We start from the raw sequence: 16,576 nt of genomic DNA on the forward strand, positions 1-16,576 counted from the left end.
AACAAAGAGAAGATCTTGGTCTGTAAAATAAATGGCGATCTTTTACAGGAAACATACCTAAATTTCTTTAGTTCATCAAAAATAAAAATTCTTTCATCCAACAAGTTGCCCATGAATATGATATATATCATTTCAAATATTTTTCACTGAGTTATAAAACACTCAGTTTTGCTATCACCTGTGCATTTAATTAAAATAATCACCATACATTCTGTAAGAAGCTCAAAATACAAGGGTACTTAAACTCATTAAGAATTCTCCCCATCTGATTAATAAATTTGAGGAATAGAGCTCAAATTTTTAATGATTCCAGTCCTTCCAAATCCAAAGCTTTGCTTATATTCTACTCAATCTCTCAGTTTCTTCTAGTAAGTTTGCTGCAAAAATACTCCTTCACTAAAGTGGTTACATAAGAAGACAAGGTAAGACACAACTTCTGTTTTGCATTTGACAGTGATGCAGCCCAAACATTTAGCCTTTCACATCTGCTGCAGTGATGTGATGTTCCTTCTTTGATTAGACTACATTTTTGTGGGCGTTTTTGTTTTCAAGATAAAGAAAACCTTTAATGTTATAACACTGAGAATGCACTTCTCAAACATTAGACTTCCTCCTAAGACAAATTAGGTTGGTTCCTCAGGAAATGTAAATAACTAAATCCTTGTTACCTGCTGGTTTTGCAATGTTTCCCTTTTCTATTATCCACCTAAACTTATCTGCAAAAGAAAACTGCAATCAGGATCTGGGTAAATAATTTCAATGTCTGACATTATATTGAATTGAGCTTTTTTTAAAGAGAAAAAAAAAGTTACCCAAGTAGTATTTTCAAACATTTTAATTTGTAATAAATAATCAATACCATAAAAAGAAGAAAGGAAGCATTATTTTAACACTGCAAATGTTCATGTAAAAACAGCTTTACCTTAATTATTTATCCAGTCCTGTGCAATCTTTCCGGAATTGTTTGGAATGGCAGACCCCTGTTGCAGAGGTGACTTATGTGAACCTTTGGGGATCTAGACAATGATTTAAAGACCAGTGGGAGTGAACTAGACAAGCCAATCACCACCACCACCTCTCACCCCAACACCTCCCTCTGTCCAACTTGCGTCAGCTCTTAAAAAAAAGAGAAGCTAAATCAGTTTACTGTTGTACATTTGGATTAAACATCAGTTACACCAATTTCTATTTGCTTTTAGAATTTTGGCTTTTATGCAACAAACTACTCACTTACTGAAAGTATTTTCTTGATTCGTGTCATTCTGTATGAAGATTCTATAGGTTGGTTGACTGATAAATCTCAAAATGTTAATTTTTCAACAGGTTTATGAACTTAAGTTAAAGTAAAATAATACCAGAATAACGGAGTCAGACTGCTTAATGAATATTGTAATCAGAATGCATAGAAGATATTAATTGAATAGCAAAAGAGTTGTTTTCTTTTGAATTGTCGAGTTTATTCAGAGGAAATGTTATAGAATAACAGACACTCCCAACAGCACCAAGTTACTCAAGGTGCCGTGAGGTTGGAAATCATAAGCCCTGTCCGCCTCTGCTACCATTTCAAAGGCAGTGTGCTGAGTAAGCAAAACATTATTTGGAGTTTTTAAAGAATTTCTAAACAGACATTTTCTCCCTTTCAAAAAAATCTACTTGGCTTTCCATGTATTAGAGGAAGCGTTCAAAGATGTTGGCAAATAATTCATTCTGTTATGAAAATGTATAAAGCAGACTTATTTCTGAAAGTGAGGTGAGAAAAACAAATTTAAAAATCAATCCAGAATTAAGGGTTCTTTGCCTTTTTAATATTTATAACGTGGATAAACTATCCGATAACCAATCAGAAGGAATGCTAGATTGCAACAGTTGTGTCAATTCCCTATTTCTAAAAAAAAACCCGACTAAACATTGTTCTTTGAGTAGAAAATTCTTAAGTTGATGCAAGACATTAAACATTAAACAAAACGTCCAGTTATCCATTTCTCTTTTCCATTTTAAATGTGCCCATTTGGTCTATTAACTTTATCATGGTATGTTTACATTCATTTGTCTTTTAGTTAGCTGCTTCTTTATTTTTCAGAGTTACCTTGTAGTTTTGTGCCTTATCAGATAAAAATTATTATGGTCTAGGGGAAAAATGATAATAAATACACTAATTTTAATTTCAGATAAGTTTAAAGACTATTCCTTTTCAAATTACTTCCATCATTTAATTATAATCTTTCCAACTTAAGATTTCCTTCTGTTTGCAAAGTTACCAGATGAGTATAAAATTAAGAAAGGAAAAACCTGCACTAATTGTTAGAAAATGAAACACTTGTATTCTAGTAAAAGTCCATTTAATAGTGGAAATCCATTTCATACTATATCTTCATATAAAATAGAGTGGAGATAAATGTATAAACACCTACAGCTTTACTTCTCTTAAAATTTTAAGCTTTGGCTTCCATATAATTCTGATCTTCAAGTTCACTAAATAATTATAACAAATTAGCGTGTTGGATTAAAATTAAAAGTACACATAAGAGACTTCTATGAAGGGTCTTTTCATATTTCTTTAGAACCTCCTCTAATTGCAAAATTCTTATCACAGAACTTTCCTAACATTGACTCAAAAATCAAATACACACATACAAAAACTAATTGACAAAAGTTGGCTGAATTAAAATGACTTAGGAACGTTTTTGTTATTTAACTATTTTTCCCCTAGATATTTGGCATGTTTAGACATGCAAAAATTAATGAAGAAATGTATGGTCTGGTCTTGACAAAACTCACAGTAACTTTCCTTTCATAAGGAAAATACAGACTTAAACATTATAGTTTCATGTCCTGAACATTTCTTAAAATCATATCATAATGTGATTTCACATATATATTTGGTAATAGATTCTTCTCTTTTGATTTTTTAAAAATGCAAATACTACATATTCTGTTAGGTTCTGATTTGGTTCAAGCATCACTGTACAAAGAGGTAATGAACCAGAATATGCACAGAATTTTAAAAAATGAATAAAATGAAATGAATAAAATGAAAAATATATGGGTAGTGAATAATGAAGTAAGTCCTTCACATAAGGAATTCATATAAATGCCACCAAGAACAGGTATATGAAACTTGGTCAGGGTAGGGGGGTAGTCTGCAGGTGGTAAAATATGTCCAGTTAAAGGGATACCGGGCTTCCCAAATTATAACATGATTAATACTAGCAGAATTGCACCATATACGTCATAGGATTCCAGAAGATGAAAAGTCCCCAGGGGCTGAGGCCATCCAAGATGATTTCAGGGAGCCTAAGGCCCTAGAAGAGGGCCTTAAAGTCCAGGTGAGATTGCAACGGGTAGAGAGGAAAGGGAGAGGCATCCTGGACGCAAATTGTAGACATGATAAAAGCATATTCTGGCAACGGTGAGTAGCCTGGCTGCAGCAGAGACTTTTCAGAGCAAAACGGAATAGAACGGAAGAGTCCAGGCTGTAAAAGGCGCTAAATCTTGGGACTCAGATTTTTGTGATCAGGATCTCTTGAAAGCTTCTGAAGAAAATCATAGAATCAGCAGGGAAGGGAATAAGATGGGATGATAGGGTGGAGCTAGAGATAGGGACAAGAAGGATGCTGAGGATGTTGGCTGATGGCTGAGCTTTGGTGCTATTGGTCTGTCTGAGAACAATGGCAGAAGAGAAGGCAGATGGAAAGGATTTAAAGTGGGGTCAGTGGTAGTTTGACTCTTTCTTATACTACTGCTTCCATTTATCACTCTCACTAGCTCACAACACACGCTGTGAATTTTATGTGATCATTCTATGAGAAATAAGAAACTTGCAATAAAATCTTCATATTCCTTTACATAGAGAAAGAGAATATATGGTGGTAACTCATCCATTTCAGGACCCCTCCCATTAATCTGTGGCTATTCTTTTCAAATAGTACAGAGAACGTCCTAGAATGTATATCCCAATATGTTATCTATTAAAAGTACAAAATTGCTGACTCAAAATAAACTGATTCAGATCACATCCATGCATTGAATCAGGTTTTTTTCTTGCCCATACTTAAAAGCGTTGCTCATCTTGTTTCAAATTTCTACCTTCATCGATTTCTTCGAAGGGAAAGTTCCAGCTGGATAAAGTTAAAATTGGTCAACAATTTAAAAAAAATCCCTTAGCCAGATCATCATGGCATTTTTTTTTTTAACATCTTTATTGGGGTATAATTGCTTTACAATGGTGTGTTAGTTTCTGCTTTATAACAAAGTGAATCAGTCATACATAAACATATGTTCCCATATGTCTTCCCTGTTGCGTCTCCCTCCCTCCCACCCTCCCTATCCCACCCCTCCAGGCTGTCACAAAGCACCAAGCCAATATCCCTGTGCCACATCATGGCATTTTTTAATGACACTGGGAAAGGTAACCTCTTGTTCTCATCATGACTGTACCCAAATTTCTAATTTTAGTCATGGGACAAAATAATACTTGGCAATACAATGTGCTTATAGTCAAATTGGAAGAAGATGGGTAGCAACAGTAACAACTAAGAAACACAATGATCTAATTTTTAATAATTTTGTATCGCCTTTCTATCTGTATTCACTTACTTTTGTTTGCCCTTACTTCAATTTCCCTTTAGGTCACCTACCTTTTTCCTTGCTTCTGTTTCTTGTTAAGTTTTCTGTGTCTTTATGATGTCTTAATTTCCAAGAAGAGAATTTTATCATGTCCAGGCTTTAGATTTATAAACTCAAAATCTGGTATAGTAGATCAGTTTCCAAGATTATAGGTCTGTTCTCATCCAACAGCCAATATTAGTGCTTCCAAATACGGACAAAATGTGCATTAATCCAACTTTTCTATTTTTTTTTTTATAGTATTATAGGTAAACGTCTGTCTGACCAAATCACTCCTAGAAATGGAAAACACTAGCACAGCTGCAGTTAGAAACAAGATTTTGGTTACTTCTTTTTAACATAAGATTTACTCTCTGGCTTTTGGGTTTCAGGCTTAGGGTGATGTGATCTTTTTTGATGTCACTCTTTGGCCCTCCAAATTCTTCACCTTATCTCTCTTAGTATGAATACATGCAAAAAAGAAAAAGAAGAAAAACCATACAGAAATGTTGCAGGAATCTTCCTAAATCATTGAAATAGCAGACTTCATGTTATCCTAGAGGTGACCTGAGCACGTAGGTCCTTCCTGCAGAGTGAGGGAAGCATAGACGTGCTATAGTCTCTCTCTTCATGGTTATGAAATTATTAATCTCAATTTACAGAAAAAGAAATAAGGACTACAAGAAAAATATGAGACTCCCAAAAGCCATATACCAAATTAATTGTAAACATAGAAATAGAGATGAATCATTTTCTAATTCCCCTTCAGCGGAGTCTCTCAGATATCTATGGAAGCTTAGGCCACTTCTATTTTTTGAGGCTCCAAATATACTTTTTAAATTTTTTAAAAATCCTGAACGGGGTTTCTAAATTGTCATACATTTTTCAATGATCCTATTCCACAAAATAACACCTCAACACAAATATAATACAAGTGACTTAATGAATAGCCTTATTTGATGATAACTTCAAAAAGTCGAAATTTGGGACCCTCTCAAATATGAGGCCTTAAGAGGCTGCCCAGCCCTGGCCCCTGGGAGAGGCCCTGCTTTTCTGTTCAAAAAAAACCCTCCCTGACCAAGAGAAGGGCAACAACCCACGTGTGCTGAGGAAATTGCTCGGTTGACAGCATCCCCCTCTCTTGAGCCCAGCCTAAACCCCCTTTACAGTTATACAATGGAGCATTTTGGAAATGTTTGAATAGTCACTGTGTTGCAAAATTAGCAAACAAGTTTGGTGCAGGTTGACAAACTTACTGACTTGGCCACAGACCTAAATAGAAAATTCCTTTTAGCCTTAGCTGACGAAAAAAAAAAAACTAGTGAGAAGACAGCTCGTGCTGTTCATGATATTTTGTTCTCTCCATTTTGCCTTTCAAGCAACTCAAATCTTTCTGGTCCATTTCATTTCTTGATCCCACATGGAAATGATGCAGAGAAAAGGGTATCACAAGTTCATTCCAGCCTTCTGCTTAAGCAAATACACCAAGGTGAAGAAGGATAACAAGGTCTGTGTGGCTTATGGGTGATCATAACTTAAATAATGTACTGAAATTCTAAATGTTAAATGGGAGCTCTTAAAAGCTTGCCTTAAAGAATGATTCTTATCCTTTAAAGTGCCTGCTTGAGAAAATAGCCCTGCTAGGAGATGTATGATTATAACGATTAAATTACAACAACACTTCCTAAATAACTAAATCACGTTGTTAATTTAAGTTCTTCATACAGAATACAGTATTAATATGGTGCTAAACTGAGTCGACTGCTTTTCTAACTAATAGCAATTGATGGTTTAAAAATTACATCCTGGGCTTCCCTGGTGGCGCAGTGGTTGAGAGTCCGCCTGCCGATGCAGGGGACACGGGTTCGTTCGCCGATCCGGGAGGATCCCGCATGCCGCGGAGCGGCTGGGCCCGTGAGCCATGGCCGCTGAGCCTGCGAGTCCGGAGCCAGTGCTCCGCAGCAGGAGAGGCCACAACAGTGAGAGGCCCGCGTACCGCAAAAACAAAACAAAACAAAAAAACAACAAAAAAAATTACATCCTATTTGGGCAGCAGCACATTCATTTCCATTGCTCTCTTTCGTAGTCCCTCCCATCCCTTTCCTTTCAAAGCAAACTCTCTTCCAGAACAATTTCTGTGTATTTGGATTTTGTAATTTCATCAGTGATTGGACTTTGTAAATCTGGTGTCATCTTGCTTGAATTCAGACAACCAACAGTTTCTAGAGCTGGGACCCAATAGGCTGCCTGGTTGTACTGGGAGGAGAGAGAGGGCAAAGGGGACAGAAGAGCGCCCAGCAGAATTTTTAAAGGGAAGGGGCTCTCCGGAAAGGTGATGACATGAAACCATCCTGTAAAAGAATCAGTGCCCCTAATAACAAAATGTATGCTTAGGTGGGCTCACCAGTATATTGAAATAAGGAATGCAAGTCCACCATAAAGTGTTCTTCAAAGGAATTTTTGAGCAGAATAAGACATATAATAGTGATGTTGACCTTTCTTAATGGACTTTTCAGGGAATGCAGAGGATTTCCTGAGTCAGATCTCCTCAGTGAGAGGGCAGGTTTCTGCCCAGGGAGCTCTGTCTCGCTGAGCTGTAAGCAGCCCCAGGGCCCAGCCATGTTGCAGTCAGAGCTCTTCGCAGTATGCTTGTTGACAGATGTATTGTCCTTTGCTACAGGTGTTAGCAGTGTCCAGCATGACAAGATGCACTGAACTTTTTGTTCTTTATGTGTTGCATGAGTTAGGAATTATACTTCCTGGAGGGCTGGGTTTACAGTTGGTAGCACAAATCTTTCTTTAAACATAGGAAAGCTGACTCGGAAAAAGTAAATGTCTTGACCTCATTCTTCAGGACAGCAGTAGAGGGGCAGATGGTATATTTACGAGGTTTGGGGATGGACTCAAGTATGTCTAGACAGCCGATTTAGATTAGTTGTAAGCAATCTGTTTTGTTTGTTTACCTTATTAATATTAGGTTATGCCTGGTTCATAGTAGGTACTGTATACATTTTAAATGAAAGTCTTTATTAAATGTACCGATTCAATCTGTGCATCCAAAACAATTCTTTAGAATTTATTTAAGGGTTGCAACAAGAAATATTCTAATAATTATTCTAATTGAGGATCCTGCCATATATTAAAATGCAGTAGTTCCTTCTTATGCTCAGAGCCAATTGTGAGATAGTAAAGTGAAAGCCCATGCTATATGTAAGGAGCCATTAGTCCTTTTATAGAGTGCTGCGTTCCCGGAATATTAAGCAGTAATTACCAATGATGTGTTCAAAGAATATTCAAAGAATAATAAGGATATCGGAAAATTATAATAAGTTTTCAAAAGCAAGATACAAAATCTAACAGTAATATGCTCCCTGTGTTGTTTTTAAAATTATACATATAAGATATAAAACCATATATTTTTTATATATTAATGTATAATATACTATTTCCCTTTTCAGGCCAAGGGAAAAATGCCTGAAAGAACACATATCAAAATACAAAGAGTGGTTATTTCCAGATTGTGAAAATGTTGATAATGGTTTTTTTCTCATCTATATTTTCCAAATAACCTTTTATTTTTTAAATTTATTTATTTAATTAATTTATTTTTGGCTGTGTTGGGTCTTCGTTGCTTCATGCAGACTTTCTCTAGTTGTGGCGAGTGGGGGCTGCTCTTCATTGCTGTGCGCGGGCTACTCATTGCAGTGGCTTCTCTCATTGCAGAGCACGGGCTCTAGGCGTGCAGGCTTCAGGAGTTGCAGCTCGCAGGCTCAGTAGTTGTGGCTCACAGGCTCTAGAGCACAGGCTCAGTAGTTGTGGCGCATGGGCTTAGTTGCTTCGCTGCATGTGGGATCTTCCCGGACCAGGGCTCGAACCCATGTCCCCTGCATTGGCAGGCAGATCCTCAACCACTGTGCCACCAGGGAAGCCCCAAATAACCTTTAAAAAGTATGGATTACTTTCACTATGAGAAAACCAATAAACATTATTAAAAACAAAAGCAACAAAATCAAAGAGTTCCTCTCTTAGGTTTTGTAACAATTGTTAATCAATGCCAGACATGAGCCACTAGCTAAACCTCTGTTCTTAGTGAGAATGTTTTGGGTGCTTGACTAGGAACAATCAACTCTCTTTAAAAAAATCTTCCATTCTGAATGGGCACTTGTGAGTTATTTAGGGTCTAGATGAAATTATACATGTCCAGTTTGTTCTGGAGGGATGGATTGTTTTTTTCCCCATCAGCAAGAGGTACTCTAAGAGATCTCAAAATATTGTTGAGAAAAATGGGATTTTAAATATATTTGGAGCCTCAATGTTTTCTCATAATGCTGTGAGATAGTCAATTTCTATTACAGCTTAGTAAGCAGTCATCTTCATTTGTGCATTCAGTAAATATTATTGAACACCTATGTGTCAGGCTTCATGGTAGGGGCTCAGGCAAGACAGACAAAAACATATAAGACCCAGTCTCTGCTCTCAAGAAGCCCTGGTATCTCCAGGGAATCCATTGCTTAAGTAGTCATGATGCTATAATGTGGCAGGTGAAATGCCCGTGAGAACTGAGGGGTCGGAGATGTGTGGCACCCAATTCAGCTGAAAAGGACAGAGAAGACTTACTGGAGAAGGTGACAGCTAGGCTCAGACTGAAAGAATAAACAGGAGCTGGCCAGGAGTAATGGCATGGGGAGTGGACTGCAGGCAGAGGGACAGCATGAGAAGAGGTAAGAAACTGCTCCTGGCTGCCTGTTGTTCCTGGAATGCTGAGAAACACGACTGGAGAGGTCACTGGTGGGATCACAGCGGGTCAGGGGGCCATGTCTTTTCTTTGGTCTGTTCAGTTCAAATGAGTTCATAAAAAAAGACCAGTCCAGCAATGCCACATAGAGCTCACAGTTTCAGCTATGTGAAGAAAATGTGCTTTGTTAGGAAGAGTGATAATTAAGGTTACTGCAAACAGTAATAACCACCAGGGTAGCACGAGGCAATTCTTGAGTGCGTTGCATCCTTGGTGTGTTTAAGTGGGCTGGGGCCTCTGCTCTGTGTTTGGACTACCAGGTTTGTTGTATTATAATTTGGCTAGGAACAGAAAAATTCAGGTTCATGAGGTATTTTGCTTCAAATGATATAAAATATATAAGGAGTTAAGGAATTAATTACAAGACTTACAGAAGTTCAATTTTTAACTATAGAAATCTTGACTCTTTAGTTATTCTTAGATTTTTTTTTTTTTTTTTTTTGGCCACACTGCGTGGCATGTGGGGTCTTAGTTCCCCAACCAGGGATTGAACCTGTGCCCCCTGCAGTGGAAGTGCAGAGTCCTAAACACTGGACAGCCAGGGAAGTCCCACATTCCTAGATATTTGAAGATTATTTTTTAAATTAGAATCTAAGTTTCAACCTATTTAAATTTTTCTTAATTATTTAAAAAATACATCTAAGTAAAGATTGATAACTAAGTAAATTATATAAGAGTAATTTATTCAGTAATATTAATGTCCTGATTTGCAAGCATCTATAGTCTCTAATTCTTTTTTTCATAGTATCTAGTGTAGTATTATAAATAACAATTGGAAGACTGATACTTGCTTTTTAATGATGGGTGATTTGCTTTTTACATGGGCATAAGACAATCATATTGATGAAAATAATTTTGCTTGTGGCCTTTTTTCAAGTTTAAAAGGACATTTCCTTTGAAGCCTAAGGCTTTTAACAGAGGTCTGACAGGAGCTCACCTTTTTTGTGTTGAAACTGTATCTATTCATCTCTCTGACCTCTGACACCCAAAGAATCTGAATGGCTGAAGAAAGTCTTCCTCTTTCGTTATGCTGTCATTTAGCCTTGCACTTGATTCCGTAGATTTGGGTTCACTCCATCACTTAGCTGTGGAACTATCAACTCGGTAAGCTATCTGGGCCTTTGTTTTCTCGCTTCTAAAAAGTATATAATTCCTGGGTGACAAGACCATTGGAAGAAGCAAATGGAATTCATTCATTCATTTATTGAGGATTTCACATGTGCTGAAAATACACTTATAAACATGACTATAGTTTAAACTGGCAAAACTGTTATTTATTTCTTCCCGTTGAGTTCCTTTTGCCATTGTTTGGACCACAAAACTTAGAACTGTAAATAGATGGTAGCCACACTTACATAGCTATCAAAGAAATAGCAAAGTGGGTGTCCACTAGAGGCACATTGGACATAAAATTCTGATATGTTGACATAAAATTCCAATTCTAAATATTTAGAGTTAATTAATTCTCTTTATCAAAATTTTTACCAAGTTAAAAGGTGAATAATGAAATGAACTGCCTTTAGTCTTTTTTTTTCTTTCCCTTTCCCGTTTTCTATCAGTCAATCAATCAATCATTCAATTAGGGAGTAAACACTGAACACCTATTATACACCCAGAATGATGCCATCAGGTTTTCCCCTTTAGGCTTTCCTTCTACTTCTGAACATCTGGCTCTGTTTTTTCTGACTGACCACAAGTTTTAGAGAAACTGGAGAGCTTTACAGTTGAGTTGAGATACACAAGAGTTCTGTGGTTATCTACATGTATATTACATTATATATTCTATGTTACATATAGAGAGAGATGCGTATCTATGTTTATAATTGTATCTATTAGGATCCACAGTACATTTTTTCCCCTATTTAAAAAACTCAGCTTTTATCCTTTGTTCATATGCTATCCTCCTGCAAGTGCATTGTTATTTTCTCATGGTAATTCCAAATTCTTTTATTAAGCATGGAGTTACCCTATGAAATGGAGAGCACACTGACTCTGGAGTTCAAATTCAAGGATTCAGCTGTGATCTCCATTCTGCTATCTACTAGTTGAGAGACTTTACAAAGTAGAATTAATCCCTCCCTCCTCTGTGCTATCTCTGCTTCCTACAAGCTTTGCTATTAGGCCTACATGCTGTACTAGCATATTTGTCTATGTGTCTGCCCTTCTAGATTTTGAAGTCCTCTGGAGCAGACATTGTGCCTTATTCAGTGGAGCTGAATCTACTATAGCTTCTAGACCTTGACTACCTAGACTTAAATCTGATTCCTGCCACTCAGTGACCATCTGACTTTGGGCAAGTTGTTTGCTATCTCCATGCCTCAGTTTCCTCCTCTGTAAAAAGGAGATAATAATAGTGCCTACCTCACCCTGCTGTTATGAGGATTAACTAAGTCCCTATTTCTAGAACATTTAGAAGAGTATCTGACACATCTTAAACATGTAAGTATTTGTTAGATGTGTATACTTAAGGAATTGTCACTAACTTCAAAATCTAGTTTGGTACCTACTGAATAAGTCTGTTGAAAAGTAGATAAAGGCATGTAAATATTCTAGAACTCAGTTTTCTCATTAAAACTGGGTCTAATAAGAACCATTATGACTGTGAGGATAAAATGAGATAATGGATATTTAAGCATCCTAAACATAAAAAGTATTTTTATGGCTGTTTGATTATAAGGGTAACGCAACATTAGCAAAATTTCTCATAGAATTAAACTGGTTTCAACACCTTTTGCCTTGGAAGTGTATTGTCACTGTTTATTTGACTATTATTTCATCTGTTAAACTATTGATTAGCGCTGTTGAAAAGCTAGAAAATGGCAGGTTTTGACCCTGACCCATGGAATCTCAGAAAACAACCTCGTAATAAGACATGGTTTGCAAGCCGTGTTTGTTTAACATTAACCAACCAACCTGTGAAGCTGAACGGTACCATGGTACATATTTACCCCTGAACCTGCTCTCAGAGCCAGTGTTTAAACATGCAAACGTGCTGGTAGATTTTGGAAGGTTTGATTTGGCTTTGCTCTGGATTTTTTTTCTGTGAGATTGGCAAAACACGAAGACCCCCACATGTACCAAGACGCATGTTCCAGATGCCACAGTAAATGGTCCACCTTTTGCTTACATTCTGGGATTTGAGATGGCTGGCATTTTCATACTAATTCTCAAATTGTCCAGCCACATAGTTTTGGTCTAATCAGAATCAGTTGATTCAACGGTAAGACCTTTTCAGTCATTATGAATCAGTGTCTGGATAAGCTGACAACGTGACTGGACGACTGGCTCTCTTTGAGGCACCTTCTTGATCAAACAGGACCCACAGCTTCCATCTTTGCACCTCTTAAATACAGGGAAGTCTTACAAGCATGTGCGTATGCTACTTCTTATTCATTTGAGGTTAACCTAGATAAGACTGGTTAGATTTTGAGTTGAAGTCTAGAAGACTGTTGTGTCAAATTTTTTAGTACATTCAGGTCAATGTTCTTAGAAATTTAGAAATGAGGAAACATATACGCAGGTGTTTTCAAACAGAAAGCTTTATAGAAATGAAAAACAACATTATGTAAAAATCTTTAGTGTTCTTATCAAATATTCTTACGCTCTTTGGGAAACAGGCCACTTTTTTCCTAGGTGCTGTGGGTAGAAACGGGAATAAACATAATACTGGTAGAAGCTGGTGATGTCCACTTTGAGACTTTACTTTCTTTCCATCTCCTCCTCTTTCAAACAGTTAGTCTTCCAGTTGCTGACTTACGGAGCTGTTCCCACATGAGTGTAAGTATACTGACATCAGTCTCTGTCTTTATCCTAAACAGAATAACGTTTAAGTATATTTATTACATCAATATGGATGTCTTGAGGCTTAATACTTATCCAGACTACTAAGACTCATGGTCTCAACAGCCCTGTTTAATTTTTATAATGTAAATTTAGCTGTTGTTTTAAAATCGGTCCCACTATTTGGTGGTAGGATAACAATAAATAATCTGTTGCATTATTCATTGTCCAATGTGCAGTCATGTAGACTGGTTTTCCTGGGGCAATCATTAAGTAAGCAAGATTTTTGTCTGTCCCATGTCCAATTATGAAAAGCATCAACAGGAACAAGAACTATGATATGAAATAGAAAAAATGAGGCTGCAGTGAGTTGTTGAAAAATCCCCTAAGGATTTTACTCAGTGTTTTCTGGTCATGTTTTAGTCACAAGAAATATTATTTAAATATTTCTTTAATATCCAGTAGAGTTAGTTTTTTATTGCACTAATATAAGGATTTAGAAATATGTGGCAAAGAGATGAAACACATTTTTAGATGTCTTCTCACTCCAGCTAGAGTGAAAACTGCGAGATTCTGTTTATGCTTTTTTTCCTAGGATTTCAGCAAATAAAAGTATTCAGTTTCTATTTGCATTATCACCAAGTTTAGATCTACCCATGAGGAATGTTTAGGTGTATGTACAGGTTCATTTTCAATGTGTAGAAACAGATGCGGTCACATGGCCTCCTAGCGCATGAGTTTCCACTAAAAATGTTTAAGAAACAATTTTCTTTCAAAGTTTTGCATTATCTCATCTAATCATACTTAGTTATTCTATGCTGTGACCACTGAAATTATTTGAGAGTAATTGACGCAGGATGTACATGAGACAGTATGCCTATACTGAGTAGATTTGGTGAGGGAGGGGAGGAAATAACTTTTCAAAGATTCTAAAGGGTTAGAAAGCACCTATCTTGCTCTCTATATATAGCTCTATGAATCAAATGGAGATGACCTTTGTTTTATATCTTGAGTAGACTGATAAATTAAGACTTTTTATTTTTTATTCTATTACTTTTTCCTTCCTTCCCTCCTTCCTTCTTTCCTTCCTTTCTTACTTTTGCACAGAACACAGTAACTTACTAAAGAAGGCATGTGTGTTCTTTATTTACTTTTCTGCAAGTGGGATCATACATGTACAGAGCTTAGAACAGGGCTTGGGATATAGTAATAGAGATACAGATATAGAAATATTAATAGTTGTTGTTGGTTGTATATTTTTAAATCGGTGAACCACATAAAATAGCCTAGGAACTTAATATTTTTATGAGAACCTTCTTAAACAGTAGATTATTTTTGATTCAGAAGAACAGTTATCATATATTAACTAAACTCCAGTTTACACATTTCATTCCGTATTCTTGGCTGAAAACCAGGTGTCAAATGTAGTCCCTAAGCCTACTGGCAAACATTCCAGGAATGGTCCCCAAACTTTCATTATTTGCAATATTCACAGATCCCCAGGAGAAATAGCTTCTTTTCATGGGCTTCTTAAAATAGTCAGCCTCTTAAACATTAGCATTCATTGCCTCGTGTTAACTTGCTTTGGAGTTAACATTTCACATGTAGGAAATCCTGAAGACATATATATTTATAACAGAAATGCTGACATGATCTTGGTGTTTCCAGCTACCTTGGCCTGCTGTTTACTCTGGTCCGGTATTTATTAAAATATACAAACTTGCTATAGCAACCATTGCAACACAAAGCCTATATGTGTTTCTAAGATAAGGAGAACTATTTTTAAAGAAACATACAAAACTATGTTAGTTGTCCAGGTCCAGATTAGATATTCTGCAAAATGGAAATGTGTATAGTAATAACATTTTCATATGGGACCATAAGAATATTTCCAAAGATTATACTTAGATTGTTTCTAAGTATTATTGCTACTATTATTATTATTTACAAAAGAAATCTGAAAGGTGTGGGGTATTTGGATGTATGACAGTGACTCTGGCAAAGAAGACACAAGCACAGCAATGTAAGAATTTGGGTTGATGACTACCATTTTATAAAAAACATGATTTGTAAATATAACGCCTTATTTTTATTTTGCACGATACTTTACATACATGTTTGAGGGATTGGGGGATCTGGGTATAGAATAACCTCTCACCAGTTGAAAGGATCAAATTCCTGAAAAGTCTATGATGGGAGAATTCCAGGTTGAGTAATTAAATAGCTTAAGAGAAGATATGGTTTCCGGGGTTGGGGCCAATCCTGAGTGAATCTGTAAAATACTTTTACACTCATAAAAGTAAAAATATCACCATTGATATTATTACATATTTTAAATTGACGATGATAAATACAATTAAATTTCGACTTCTCACCTTTTGCTCACTAAAATGTTTCTAGAATCTTAAATTTTGCTGTTGCATAGCAGATTATAATTAAAAATTAACTATTATTAAATAAATTAATTAAATGTAGTACCAATGAAGTAATAGAAATTTATTATTAATGGGAGCTAAATGTCCTTTGAAAAGTGTTTTCTAGTATATATAGCTAATGTAAGCATAAGGTGTTAATTCTCTTATCTTGTCAATCGTTAAACAGAATAAAGAGAAACCAAACCAGAGTTAAAAGCTAATAGGTTTTTGTAAAGTTTTGCTTTTGACTTTCACCTTGGAAAATAAAACCTGGGTGTTCATCTGGCATAATAGCAGAGAAAGCTCATAAGTATGACTGTCAAAATCCATCCCAGCGTATTTTCTTATGGGATAGTCAAATGGTTTGGGCCATTCCTCTCCAGGGCGTCTTTTGTCAGCTATTGGTAGACCACAGGGGTGTGTCAATGGCTCCTGCATCCTAGAGTCTTAAAAAAGGCAGCTTAGACACACCACAAAACCTATGAAGCACCTCTGCAGGAGTCATATTTTCAATCACTCCAACCCATTTCCCCATTCTATTTATATATTATTTAATGCTGATTATTTTAACCTTAAAGCTGACTGTTTTTAGGCAAAATGAGACTTGCAAAATGAGAAAAGCAAGTATATTGCTCCTTAGACATGATTTTTTGATTGTCCTGGGCAAAAATATTACAATAAAGGTTCCCAAAGTGAAATGTTTCATTATGTAACTTCGCTTATGTAGTATATTTCATTTTTATTTCGTATTAGGGATAATTTCAAATTTATACAAATGTAGATGGAATAATATAGTCAAACCTCACATGTGCATTGTCAAGCTTCAACAGTTATCAACCGCGGCCAATCTCATTACCTCCAAACCACCACTCCCCTCCTCCATTATCTTAAAGCAAATCACAAATATGTAATTTCCTAGTAAATATATCTTTGCATATCAGTAATAGAAAAGTACTTTTTAAAAAAGTAGTCATGTGGCACA

General features: G+C 36.2%; 1 protein-coding gene across 4 annotated transcripts in view; it reads right to left on the bottom strand.

The window, feature by feature from the left end:
• Nucleotides 1-16,576, bottom strand: part of SLC38A4 (solute carrier family 38 member 4) — a 67,316-nt gene that overhangs the window by 37,979 nt on the left and 12,761 nt on the right. For 2 of the 4 annotated variants that reach the window (XM_082851121.1, XM_082851118.1), the window contains exon 1: nucleotides 923-1,047. The exons of the other annotated variants lie outside the window; for them this stretch is intronic. The gene's annotated coding sequence lies outside the window, so the exon portion shown is untranslated. Of the gene's footprint in view, nucleotides 1-922; nucleotides 1,048-16,576 lie in introns of those variants that run through there. 4 annotated transcript variants of the gene reach the window in all.

The sequence above is a fragment of the Leucopleurus acutus genome (assembly GCF_964270905.1).
Source record: "Leucopleurus acutus genome assembly, chromosome: 11".
NCBI lineage: Eukaryota > Metazoa > Chordata > Mammalia > Artiodactyla > Delphinidae > Leucopleurus > Leucopleurus acutus.